This window comes from Anomaloglossus baeobatrachus, chromosome 4 (assembly GCF_048569485.1).
Source record: "Anomaloglossus baeobatrachus isolate aAnoBae1 chromosome 4, aAnoBae1.hap1, whole genome shotgun sequence".
Classification (NCBI taxonomy): Eukaryota; Metazoa; Chordata; class Amphibia; order Anura; family Aromobatidae; genus Anomaloglossus; species Anomaloglossus baeobatrachus.
The window spans coordinates 233,390,943-233,405,547 of NC_134356.1; the positions used below are offsets into that span (position 1 = coordinate 233,390,943).

General features: G+C 45.1%; 1 protein-coding gene across 2 annotated transcripts in view; it reads left to right on the top strand.

Annotated features, from left to right (window-relative positions):
• CFAP54 (cilia and flagella associated protein 54) overlaps window positions 1-14,605 on the top strand; it is a 680,590-nt gene that overhangs the window by 137,998 nt on the left and 527,987 nt on the right. The window lies entirely within an intron of this gene.

Below are 14,605 nucleotides of genomic sequence, written 5' to 3' on the forward strand. Positions count from 1 at the left end.
GCATCACACATCGCTATGTGTGACACCGCAGGAACGACGAACATCTCCTTATCTGCGTCCAACAGAAAAGAAAGAAGAAAGGAGGTGGGCGGCATGTTCCAGCCGCTCATCTCCGCCCCTCCTCTTCTATTGGACGGCCGTTTTGTGACGTCGCTGTGACGCCGAACGCACCTCCCTCTTGAAGGAGGGATTGTTTGGCATCAACAGCGATGTCGCAGAACAGGTATGTGCGTGTGACGCTGCCGTAGCGATAATATTCGCTACGGCAGCAATCACCACATATCGCACCAACGACGGGGGCGGGTGCTATCGCTCGCGACATCGCTAGCAATCGCTAGCGATGTCGCAGCGTGTAAAGTACCCTTTAGTTTTAAAAAGGAAAGCTAATATGGTGTTTAGTGTTTTTATTGTTAATGTGTGAGGATGAGTGAATAAAGTCGTATTTTGGGGTTAGAAAACTAGGTGGCTGAATATAAAATAAAGGATATATACAACCACAACTATTCATGGCTCCTCCATAAAGGTTAATTGAATATTTAAAGGAGTTTGCTAAACCTTAGATATAGATGACATATCCTAAGGATATCTGTAATATCAAATTAGTGGGGGTCCAACAATCATCACTTTCAACGATCAGCTGTATTTAGCTCCAGCAGTGATGGACGTAAGCAGTGAACCGAGCAGAACAGCACAGTTCTGTTCACTTTGTTTTGGCTATTTTTGGATACTGCAGGCCATCTTTTGTGACAATGGCTGTCATATAGTAAACACAGATGTACTCTTCAGCTCCTTTTAGCCACCGACAGAGCTAAAAACAGATTTGTGGTACCAGGTATCAGATTCCCACAGACCTCTTATTGATAACCTATTCTTAGGGTTGTTCTTCAATATCATTGTCACAATATGACTGTAGGAAAGCAGGGACAGGGGCTTCTATGCTGTCCCTCATGCTAAGGATCCCTAGGCTATCCCTAAAATCAGGGTTACCCCTAATGGCGGAGATACCCGTGTGCCATGCCCGGCTAAGCTCCTGACCAGAATTGATCTGATTCTCCATTCCCATCAGGGAAGGAAGGGGCAGGAGAGATGGAAATATAGATTAAAATAGACAGGAGAAACCAAAACTATGACACACTGCAAACACACAGGAACTAACAATGAGAGACTCAGGAGAAAAGCAAGAGCAGGAAGGTAGCTATAAAAAGACAACATGGGTTAACTTCACAACTGCTCACAGCAACAAGTAATAAAACTACCAATTAGTCTTGATTACAACAACTCACCAGACCAGCTAAGAGTAACTATAGCTGGCACTAATGGAATTGTCCTGCCAGCATATATAGGAGGGGAGCCAATGTGATTGGCTGCCCCACATCATGTGATCAAAGATGACTCACAAGCAGACCAGCAGAAATTAATTAAAATCTGTTGGTTGACGCCCTAGTCAGCCTGCGTTGATTACAGACCTCAGAGAAGTTATCAGGTGGAGTGTCAGTATCAATAGTCTGAACAGATCCCGATGCCGCCACGACAGTCGGCGATGTTTGTGGGACAATCATATGCCTGGACAACCCCTTTAATGTGACCTCATAGTGACATTTTTCATCTATATCATCATCTTTTGCTACAAATCATAGGGCAAATGAATAACATTATATAATGATGCTGATGAGTACCTTGTATGCAAGATTTGGAGATGCTTGATTTCGAATAATTCAGATCTATATGACAGTACTTGGTGTTTTCTCATTTAACAAAGCAAGGATCATTACCGAAAAAGTTCAAGACTAGCTATCTATATGTTTCTTATGCTTGAGAAAAATATGCAATGCATTGTGAAGGCAAAAGTTTTTACCAAAAATGTATTGTCCATGCACAAATACACATATATAATAGCTGTAGCTAATGGAAAGGATCACAGCAGTGTCACCGCACATACCGCTTCTCGGCAGACATTTCACTATTCTTCATCCACAAGAGGCCATTGCATTCAAATAATGCTTTTGTGCCATGTTCATATTTACTGAAATACAGGGGAAAGTACCAATTGATTTTGAGTCTTTGAAATACATAAAAAAAACAATTCAGGAAGTTCTTAAGAAGAGGTTCATAGAAGTTTTCTTACTTCTGTTCTCAGGGAAATGACAATGTCACTCTGAATTTTCTCTTTCTGTTGAGAATAATGACTTTCTCAGGTCTAAAATATTGAAATCTCGGTAAAGAACAAGCTGACTTAGATGCCAAAGTGATCTTGCTACATATTACCTTCAACATTAATGTGAAGTTGAAAAAGAACATGTACCAACCTTTAGCTCTTTCACTAGAGAAAGTTCATACAGCATGCGAAATGTCAAAAAGGGCAATCCTGCACATTTCTGTATTACTTTCTATACTTTGTAGCTACTGTTCCATGTTACTGTTTTATTTTTTTGGCTAGTTTATTCACAGATGGTGTCTGGTAGTGATGGGCTTATTTCACAATACAATTACTACAATTTTTAAAGAGAATCTGTAAGCAGGTTTTTGCTGTGTAATCTAAAGACCGCATGCTGCAAGGGTTAACGCATAGAATTCAGGGATGCCTGTCTTGTCAAGGTTCGATCTGTTGTTTATGTGCTGTGTTTGTTTAAGCATCAGGACATATCATTGGTGGGACTACAATATCATATACATGACGGTCTCACACTCCCAACTGTCAATGCTTAAGGCCCAGTCACACACAACGACTTACCAGCGATCCCGAAAACGATGCGACCTGATAGGGATCGCTGGTAAGTCGCTGGGAGGTCGCAGGTGAGATGTCACACAGTCAGATCTTACCAGCGATACAGAAACGATGCAGGTCGCAGTAGCGACCTGTATAACGAACTCAGCAGTCACTGTGACCCTGTCACACAGTGTCAAACACAGCGATGTGTCCTGCCCAGCAGTACATCGCCTTTGAAAAAAATGGCCTGGACCATTCTGCAACGACTAGCGATCTCACAGCAGGGGCCTGAACGCCGGTCGGTGTCACACATAACGAGATCGCTAACGGGATCGCTACTGCGTCACAGAAACCGTGACTCAGCAGCGATCTCGCTAGCGATCTCATTATGTGTGACAGTACCTTTAGTCTCTATAGAGACCAAGGTGTGGGAGGGACAGCTTTCTCAGCTCTGCTGCATTGTTAAATCTAAAAAATCTGATTGTGTCAGAACCACAGCACCCAGTAATCTAAGTGACACATCATAGAATTCAGGATCTCTTTGCCTACAACATGCTGCTCTCAGATGAGGTAGCAAAAACCTACTGACAGATTCACTTTAAGCACCTTGGTGGCAGATGTAATACATTTTACTACAGGTAGACACCTTAAAAAATAATTTTGCAGAAATGCACTGATTTTAGTAAAGTCACATTTACATTTTTTTTATCCGTAAAGAATAAAAAAGTTTATGGCGGTGCATTTTTAAGGATTCATTCACCTTTGTGTATAACTTGGACGAGTACTAGCTGATGTTTTAGCACTCACTCCAATGTTATACAATGAGGCAGTGACGACTGATGCGTTTTTTCTCATGCCGAATCCGCATGAGAAAACAATTGTTGCATACTGCAATTGGCAGTTTATGTCTGACGGCATGCATCCATTCAAGTCTATGAATGAGTGGAAGACATCAGACTGCACTTGGATGTCATCCAAGTGCAGTCCAATATAAACCGAGATGGAGAAGGGAGAACATGGAGAAATTAATCTCTCCATTTCCTGCGCACCTGTGACCCGATTCTCGCATGCAAGAGAATTGGATCAAGTAAAATGACATTCCCCTCACGCTCACAGCAGAGTTTGAGCCGAGTGTCATTAGCATATAGCATCCTATTCAGTCGCGTGGATGCTGTATGCCAATGTGACACCGGCCTTAATCTGTGTATATGTGTATGAACGGTATATATGTATTTATATACTCACCTACTGCCAACTTCTCTGGAATCCAGCACCATTCTGCTCCTCTACTCAGTGAGATCTCCACATTTCAGACTATCCAGATCACTTTATGCATGAGCTGGTAGTCTTTTTTTTGTAAAAGCCACTTCTGGGTCTTGCAGAGCGATATGTGACCGGGAGAGTGTGAAGAGCGGTGAAGTCACTTTGAAGCGGAGCAGAACAGTGCCAGATACCAGAGAACATGGCAGTTGGTCAGTGTATTAATACACTGACACTGCAGAACATACTTATATACACAAATTTAGAGAAAAAAAAGTTCCTTGGATTCCCTCTTTAAAGGGAATCTGTCACCAGATTTTTGCTAAGTAATCTGAGAGCAGCATAATGTAGTAGCAGAGACCGTGATACCAGTGATGTGTCACTTACTTGTCTGCCTTCTGTAGTTTTAATAATCTGCAGATCTTGTAGTTCTCTGAATCCAGAGCTCTGTATAACTTTGCATACACCCCTGATTGGCATCTTTCTGTGTACATAGTACATGGACAGAAAGCTTACAGTCAGTGGTAAAGGCTGGTTATATAGAGCAGGAGGACTACATGGCATAAGAAAGCAAGTCCTTTAGTGATAATTTCCTGCTGATAAAACATTGATTTTATTGAATCGACAACACACAGCCAAGTAAGTGAAACATCATTGGAATTGGGGTCTCTGCCCCTACATCATGCTGTTATTGGGTTATATAGCAAAAAATTTGCTGACAGATTCCCTTTAATCTTGTGATGCTGTTTAGTTTAGAGAAAAAGAAAAAATGATGGAAAGAATATAATTCCACATATAGACAATATTATATGTTTTTATTTTATCATAAATGAAAAACACAATTTTGTTGTTACTTTTTTGTAAAATTAATATAGAATATATTTGGAGTATATATAGTTTGTGGCTTATACAAATTGTAAACTTTATATAATATTGTCATGCAACTATATGTTGTATGTGAGAGAGAAAAAAAAATATTCAGAATATTATTGTTGAGAGGTTCCAGTATTGTTAGGCTACATGCACACGCTGCTTTTTTTCCTGCTTTTTTGCTGCTTTTTTGGCTGCAGTTTTGTTGACAGAACTTTCTGACATTTGACTTCCCAGCAAAGTCTATGAGAAGTCAGATTTGTCATGCGCACGTTGCAGTTTATTTGTCAGCGTTTTATTTGTCAAAGGTTTGTGACAAATAAAATGCAGCATGTTCATTCTTCCTGCGTTTTTGTCAACATTTGTCACAAAAACGCAGGGTGTAAAAAACGCACCAAAAACGCACCTAAAATTACATGCGTTTTTTGTGACATTTCCAGGCTCTCTCTGACAAGGTGCAGTTTTGGCTGCAGTTTTGGCTGCAGTTTTGGCTGCAGTTTGTGAACACAAAAAGATGCAGCTTGCGCATGTAGCCTTACCATTTTTTGTGGGCTGGATTTTAAGCTAATTAAATTTTTGCTTTCCTAAGTGATAAATTATCCTCCAAGCCTTTAGCTGTTTCTCCCCTTTACCACTATCCTCTTTAGTCACTGGCATACATAAATTAATAGCCAAGCAAATATACACAACTTTGGATATATCTTATTAGAGAAAAATGCCTTTCTTCATGTGTTATCCTTTCTTCCCTTTCCTGTCTCCTGAGAGCAGCATGATGCAGGCAAAGAGATCCTGAAAGTAACCATGTTTCTCTTAGATCACTGTGTGCAGCCTTTCTGACTTTATTTCAGAAGTCAGTGTAGCAGAGCTGGGAGCTGCCCCCACCCACACCAGGCTCTCAATAGAGATTTTTCATTGCCTGTCAATCACAGCAGGGAGCAGGGGGCATGGTGGCCTAGTCTGCACACCCAGAGGAGTCACCCCAATATTAATCACAGAGCAATAAACCCTTAAATATGATTAAACAATAGCTTGGACGCAGATAATAGAAGCTCGGATGTTTTTACTTTTTCAACCTTCGCAGCACGCTGTCCTCAGCTTACATTGCAAAATCCTTGTGACAGATTTCCTTTAACTTTACAGCGCTGCTTACATCTTGAGAGACTTAAGGCTCATTGAGTGATCAGGCTTCTTGCTGCCTGTAATAGATTAAAGAGAAAAGGGAAAGAAAAGGAGGGGGGAAGCAGTTGCAGACAGCAGAAAGTATTTTATCTCACTTCAATGCTGGTTCACAGCTACACTGCTCAGTACTGCTGTATAATGTCCTCAGTGCTGCACCCGCTTTTGGGGGTTGTGCTTATTAGAAATTGGGGAACAGGATCTCCTCTTCTATCTGTTTACTATGTATAATTTCATAGCATTTAGCCTTTACCAACTAGCCTGTGGACAACTAAAATTAGAGATAAAACATATAATGAGGGAAGGTGTTGAAAATACAAGGTGCAGGTAATATAATGGCCAGTAATAGTGTTATTCCATGTACATATAAATGACAGATCATTCTGAAAATTTACCCAAAACAACAGTATACATTTAAATGTGTGCAATATACGCAATATGGATGAAAGTATTGGTACATCTCCCAAAAATCGATTTCAAGTTTATCATTCATCCCCAGCCCCATTTCCAAAGGTGTATATACAATCCAGCTGCCAGCCATACAGACTGCCTTTATGCTGCACGCAACCTCAGATCCTCACAAGATCTCCTTCTCTGCTCCTCTGTTATCTCCTCTTCCCACAATCGCATACAAGATTTCTCCCGTGCCTCCCCCATACTCTGGAACGCTCTACCTCAGCACATCAGACTCTCCCCTACCGTGGAAAGCTTCAAGAGGAACCTCAAGACCCACCTCTTCCAACAAGCCTACAACCTACAATAGCCCTCAGTCCAGTACACCACTGGGCAACCAGCTCTGTCCTCACCTATTGTACCATCACCCATTCCCTGTAGACTGTGAGCCCTCGCGGGCAGGGTCCTCTCTCCTCCTATACCAGCCTGTTTTGTACTGTTAATGATTGTTGTATGTATACCCTCTTTCACTTGTAAAGCACCATGGAATAAATGGCCCTATAATAATAAATAATAATAATAAAAAACATTTGTGAAGTAATGGGCTGTTCTGAAGAGCTCACTGAATTCAAGTGTGGTCCTATAATAGGATGCCACCGTTATAACAAGTCACTTTGTGAAACTTTCCTCTTAAATATGTGTTCTCAATTTTGAGTGGTATTTTTGGGGTTTGGAAGGGTTTCAGAACCACAGGAAGTCAGCCACAAGATGGAAGTCCATGTGATTCATAGAATGGGATCCCTGAGGGCCAATGAATTGCTTTCTTATTAACGCAGACGTGTTCTTTCTCAGGAGTTGGCCTAGGCCACTTAGTTCCAGTGAAGGGAAATCTTAATGTTTAGAAGAGATTTTCAACAATTCTATGCTTCCAACTTTGTGGGAATAATTTGTGAAAGATTTTTTTCTGGTTTCATTATGACTTTTCTTCAGTGAAGAGCGCAAGATCCATAAATGCTTGGTTGATTGAGTTTGGCATGGAAGATCTTGACTGTTCCTCAAAGTGCCTTGACCTCAAACCCATCATGCATTTTTGGGATGAGCTGCAATGTAAATTGCTTGCCAGACTCTCTATTCCAGCGTCTGACCTATTCCTGCTCTTCTGAATACATTTTCAAAAATTCCCATGGGCACACTGCAAAATCTTGTAGAAAGCCTTTCCAGAAGAGAGGAAGGTGTGATAGCTGCAAATGGGGGAACAAAATCCAAGTGAATGTTTTTGGATTTAGAATAAGATATCATAAAGGCTTATAGAGTAATAGAGTGTATTTATCCCAATATTTTTGTCCATATAATGTATGGGCAAACAATGAATCAAATATTTACTGAATGACATACAGGTACAAATGTAGAGGAGGACTGGCCCAAAAGGCCTTACAAGCCACAAAAAGAGGGGAACAGCAGGCGAGGGTACAAGTTGTTTATATTGTTCTTTAGTACAAACGGGGTTATTGCAATTTAAATGGAATCTGTTGGCAGATTTTTGCTTCTGAAAGCAACATAATGTAGGTAAAAAGACACTGATTCCACTAATGTATCACTTAGTTTACTGGGTGCAGCAGTTGTGACACAATCAGAGTTGTTAGATGTTTTCTGTAGCAGACCTTAGAAAGCTAATACCACGCACACCAGGCTCTCTATGTACATTGTATATTGACAGTGAGCTGCTTATCAGAGAAGGGCCTTAGGGTACCATCACACATAGCGATGCACTAATGATCCCACCAGCCATCCGACCTGGCAGGGATTGTTGGTGCGTCGCTACATGGTCGCTGGTGAGCTGTCAATCAGGCAGATCTCACCAGCGACCAGCCACCAGCGACTCGTGTAACAATGCTGCGCTTAGTAACCAGGGTAAATATCGGGTAACTAAGCAAAGCGCTTTGCGTGGTTACCCGATATTTACCCTGGTTACCAGTGTACACTGCTTACAGGCTGCCATTGCTGGCTCCCTGTACACGTAGCTAGGGTACACATCGGGTTACTAACAAAGCGCTTTGCTCAGTTACCCGATATTTACACTGGCTATGTGTGCAGGGAGTTAGCGCTGGCAGCCTGTAAGCAGTGTACGCTGGTAACCAGGGTAAATATCGAGTAACAAAGCAAAGCGCTTTGCTTAGTAACCCGATGTGTACCCTAGCTACGTGTACAGGGAGCCAGCGCTCGCAGCCTGTAAGCAGTGTACGCTGGTAACCAGTGTAAATATTGGGTAACCAAACAAAGCGCTTTGCTTAGTAACCCGATATGTACCCTATCTACGTGTACAGGGAGCCATTGCTGGCTCCCTGTATATGCAACTAGGGTACACATCGGGTTACTAAGCAAAGCACTTTGCTTAGTTACCCGATATTTTCCCTGGTTACCAGCATACGCTGCTTACACAGAGTCGGTGCTCGTTGGTCTCCCGCAGTCAAACACACCGATGAGTGCTGCCCTGCGGGAGCTTGATGACCAAAAAAGGAACCAGAACGGTGTGTAACGATCAGCGATTTCACAGCAGGGGCCAGGTCGCTGCTTAGTGTCACACACAGCGAGATCGCTGATGAGGTCACTTGTACGTCACAAAACCTGTGACTCAGCAGCGATCTCGCTATGTGAGAAGTACCCCTTAGATCGGACAACTTAGCACAAGGCAGCTAGTCACAGCAATGATAATATCCTAGTGATAAAGCCTTCATTGTAAGTAAACAACAGCACACATCTTAATAAATGTTACATGGCTAAAATCTGTGTTTCAGCCTTTATCTCCTGCTGTCTTTAGATTACATAGCAAAAAACATGCTGACAGATTTCCTTTAAAGGAACAGAAAGGAGAAATCTTGTAGAGTATGATATAAGGAGCAGACAAGTGGACAGAGCTGTTTGATGGGAACAGGTTGTGGACCCTATTAAAGGAATATACTTTTTGAGAAGAGATTTTATTGTTCCAAATGGTTTGCTTGAAATATTTAAATATTCATGGTCACAATGAAAAGAAACCATGTTTCTCCAGATTTAGAGGTGGCCATACAGATCTTTACCTTAACACTGCTGGAAATGAACACAGCCAAATATGACAGAAAAGATGAAAATGTGTGTTAGTGTAACCTAACCCTACCAGTAATGATAACACACTGGGCTTTCTTCTATACGTGATAGCTGCCCGATGTGTAAGGATTTGTTATTAAGTAGTCAAGTGCATGTGCTTTTGGTTTCCAAAAATCATAGGTTGACAAATGGGGTAAAATAAGTGAACTGTGGCAGGCGAAAGGAAAGATGGATTTAATTACCAGATCCGGCACATTCGGAGCAGTGAGGAGGAATGTATTTGTGAGCTCTGCTAAGCACACTGCTGAAGAGAAGCTGAACTAGGACCCTTCTGACCATGGCGGAAATTAGTTTTCTGCCGTAAGGATATTCTGCAGACAACAGGGCAATTAACCCAGAGAGACACTGTGAACTTCCAGCCTGGAGAATCCTATTCTGGAGACCTTGTAAAATAAACCATTTAGCAATGTAGCTACCAACTGAAATGTAAAAGTGACCCATGGAAAAAGTCACCGAGCTACAAATTCTATAATCTGCATATTAACCTTCTGATCAAAGGACATGGATGTCTTATTTAACCCTGGGCAAATCTGTTTAGAGCTCTACTCATATCTTATAATGCGATGTGAGGAATAACAAGACACATAACACGTGGAAGCTTTTGTGTCTGCGCAATCAATATTATTTTTTTAGCTTAACTTGATGGCCACATCAGGAAAGAGTAGGATCAATTCAGAGAAACAAAAAAAGGATACAGATACATTAGAATTGCTATTGAAACATCACATTTTTTTGTCTTATTTTTATGATTACTGGGGATCTGACCACTAGGGTCTCCTACCCATCTAAAGGGTCTGCATTCAGCTCCGCTGCTTCATTTACTTACCCTGCTGAGCCTCTCTGCAGAACTGCAGGACCGGTCCATTGACATTGGTAGAGCTTGCACTCTGCAGGGATAACAGTGAAGGGTCTGCATTCAGCTCCGCTGCTTCATTTACTTACCCTGCTGAGCCTCTCTGCAGAACTGCAGGACCGGTCCATTGACATGAATAGAGCTTGTACTCTGCAGGGATAACAGTGAAGGGTCTGCATTCACCTCCGCTGCTTCATTTACTTACCCTGCTGACTCTGCAGGGATAACAGTGAAGGGTCTGCATTCAGCTCCGCTGCTTCATTTACTTACCCTGCTGAGCCTCTCTGCAGAACTGCAGGATCGGTCCATTGACATAAATAGAGCTTGCACTCTGCAGGGATAACAGTGAAGGGTCTGCGGCATTGAATTAAACATGTGGCCCCTATGTTTTCAGGATTAGTGGGGGTCTCAGAAGTGAGATATCCACCAATCATAAAGTTATGGCATATTCTAGCGTATGACATTGCATTATAGGTGAGTATACCGCTCCAATGTAAGTGGAAGGACTAATGAACAAATATTGAAATATTGAAGACTAGAATGAAAGCTGCAAATATTAATCCTCTCATTGACTTGGTTGTAGAACTCGTGAGATGTTTTATCTATATATATAATTTCCTTATTCTGTCTGTCTGTCTGTCTGTCTTGCTCCAAAATTGTGTCACCGTGACAGTGTCATAAAAGTGACAACTATCGGATTGGCCGTTGGGCTCGCCCCGGCCCCGCACCCCCACGGATTGGCCGCTCGCCTCGGCCTGGCCCCGCCCCCCGCATGGATTAGCCGCTCGCCCTGGCCCTCCGCACGCATCGCCCGCTCCAGCGTACACCGGCTCCCGGTACACATGTGCAGGGAGCTGGCATACGCTGACGCCTCGCCCGCTCAGCCCCGCTCCAGCATAAACCGGCTCCCGGTACACATGTGCAGGGAGCCGGCATACGCTGACGCCTCTCCCGCTCGCCCCCACCACACGTTGGCACACTCTGCCCCGCCCCCGGCGGACATAACCTTGCGATGCTGGGATCGTGACGGAGCCGGTGTACGCTGGTAACCATGATACACATCGCGTAACTATAGGAAGTGCTTCCCTTAGTTACCCGATGTGTATCATGGTTACCAGCTAACACCTAACACCGGCTCCCGGTACACATGTGCAGGGAGCTGGCATACGCTGCGGTCAATAATGAAGTGTCATGCAGCGGTGAAAGAGTTAAAGACACTGCAAGACACTTCATTATAGGCAGCGGTCACCCCCAGAAGAGAGAAGACAGAAGAAAGAAGACCCCGCAGTCATACTCACCAGACGCCGACCGGGAGCAGGTGAGCGCATCAAGGTCCTACAGCGGCGGAACACACGCACATCAGATCACACTCACTCTCACACACACCTCACACACATCAGATCGCATCCACACACTCACAACATCCAGTGATATCGCTTACTTCTCGGCGGCGATACTGTGCGTGCAGTGACCTTCCAGGACCTGCCGGAGGATCACATGGCCGGAAGCATGTGGTATCTCTGGATGTTGTGAGTGTGTGAGCGCGTATGTGCGATATCGTCAGTGTGTGTGTGTATGCGATCGGATGTGTGCGTGTATGCGATCGGATGTGTGCGTGTATGTGATCAGATGTGTGCGTGTATGCGATCGGATGTGTGCGTGTGCTCTGATGTGTGAGTGTATGCGATCGGATCTGTGAGTGTCGGCAGAAGGCAGTGGAGCACGGCGTGCAGCACAGTAGCGGTGTGAGTGTATGCGATCAGATGTGTGCGTGCATACTGTCTGATGTGTGACTGTGGAGCACGATGGGGAGTGCGCAGCATGGGGGATGGAGCACGATGGGGGATGGAGCACGATGGTGGGTGCACAGCATGGGGGATGGAGCACGATGGGGGGTGCGCAGCATGGGGGGTGCGCAGCATGGAGGATGGAGCACGATGGGGGGTGCGCAGCATGGGGGATGGAGCACGATGGGGGGTGCGCAGCATGGGGGATGGAGCAAGATGGGGGGTGCGCAGCATGGGGGGTGCGCAGCATGGGGGATGGAGCACGATGGGGGGTGAGCAGCATGGGGGATGGAGCACGATGGGGGTGCACAGCATGGGGGATGGAGCACGATGGGGAGTGCGCAGCATGGGGGATGGAGCACGATGGGGAGTGCGCAGCATGGGGGATGGAGCACGATGGGGGGTGCGCAGCATGGGGGATGGAGCACGATGGGAGTGCGCAGCATGGGGGATGGAGCACGATGGGGGTGCGCAGCATGGGGGATGGAGCACGATGGGGGGTGTGCAGTATGGGGGATGGAGCACGATGAGGGGTGCGCAGCATGGGGGATGGAGCACGATGGGGGGTGCGCAGCATGGGAGATGGAGCACGATGGGGGGTGCGCAGCATGGGGGATGGAGCACGATGGGGAGTGCGCAGCATGGGGGATGGAGCACGATGGGGGGTGCGCAGCATGGGGGATGGAGCACGATGGGGGGTGCACAGCATGGGGGATGGAGCACGATGGGGAGTGCGCAGCATGGGGGATGGAGCACGATGGGGAGTGCGCAGCATGGGGGATCGAGCACGATGGGAGTGCGCAGCATGGGGGATGGAGCACTATGGGAGTGCGCAGCATGGGGGATAGAGTACGATGGGGGGTGCGCAGCATGGGGGATGGAGCACGATGGGGGGTGCGCAGCATGGGGGATGGAGCACGATGAGGGGTGCGCAGCATGGGGGATGGAGCACGATGGGGGGTGCGCAGCATGGGGGATGGAGCACGATGGGGAGTGCGCAGCATGGGGGATGGAGCACGATGGGGGTGCGCAGCATGGGGGATGGAGCACGATGGGGGGTGCGCAGCTTGGGGGATGGAGCACGATGGGGGGTGCACAGCATGGGGGATGGAGCACGATGAGAGGTGCGCAGCATGGGGGATGGAGCACGATGGGGTTGCACACCTCCCCCCAAAACACACACACAGCGCCACACGCGCACCGCACAACACACCACACACACACTGGGAACCACAAACACTGCCCTACACAGACACCCACACACAGACAACGCCGCACACACACCACACCCAACACACAAACACCGCGGCATACACAAATATACGCACATACCGCGCAACACACACACTGCACAAAACATACCTCCCCCAAAACACACACACGCACTACACACCCACACAAACCACGCAACACACACAGCACCACACACAGAACGCTGCAGACACACAGCGCACCACAAACAACGCAACACACACAACGCAACACACATACAACACCACTCTCACACTCCCCCCACCCAGACAACACCCAGAACATTTACAGCGCCCTACACAAACACTTGGTAACAACACACAACAACATATATATATATATATATATATATATACATATATATATATATATATAAACAAAAATCATACATTAACTACACAATACGCAAATTCTAGAATACCCGATGCGTTAGAATCGGGCCACCTTCTAGTAATAGAATAAAACTGATAAACTTGCTTGTAATCAATTAAGATCATATTAAAGTCAACAAAAACAAAAGCAGCACTAATGCGTAGAAACTCTTGGAGAACCTCTAGCCTCCTAGGTCTTATGTGATATAATCCAAGTTGGCAGAAAATACTTCATGGGATATTCCCAGAACTGAAAGTAATACCGTATATATCGCAACAGATGGAACCCAGTGATCCCAAGAGCTAGAATGTGCAGACCCCAGTGGAGATGCTCATGCTCAACCTTCAATCCATTGATTGCATAAGGGACTGCTGCAGAAGGCCAAGCGACATAACAGTCAAATGAATGGCGCTTGAGTCCTATGTACTGTATCTAGATGTATCTAAGCTGCGTGTATACATAAGGTACTGCTGCAGAAGGCCAAGCGACATAACAGTCAAAAGAATGGAGCTTGAGTCCTATGTACTGTATCTAGATGTATCTAAGCTGCGTGTATACATAAGGGACTGCTGCAGAAGGTCAAGCGACATAACAGTCAAATGATTGGAGCTTGAGTCCTATGTACTGTACCTAGATGTATCTAAGCTGTGTGTATACATAAGGGACTGCTGCAGAAGGTCAAGCGACATAACAGTCAAATGAAAGGAGCTTGAGTCCTATATACTGTATCTAGATGTATCTAAGCTGCGTGTATACATAAGGGACTGCTGCAGAAGGTCAAGCGACATAACA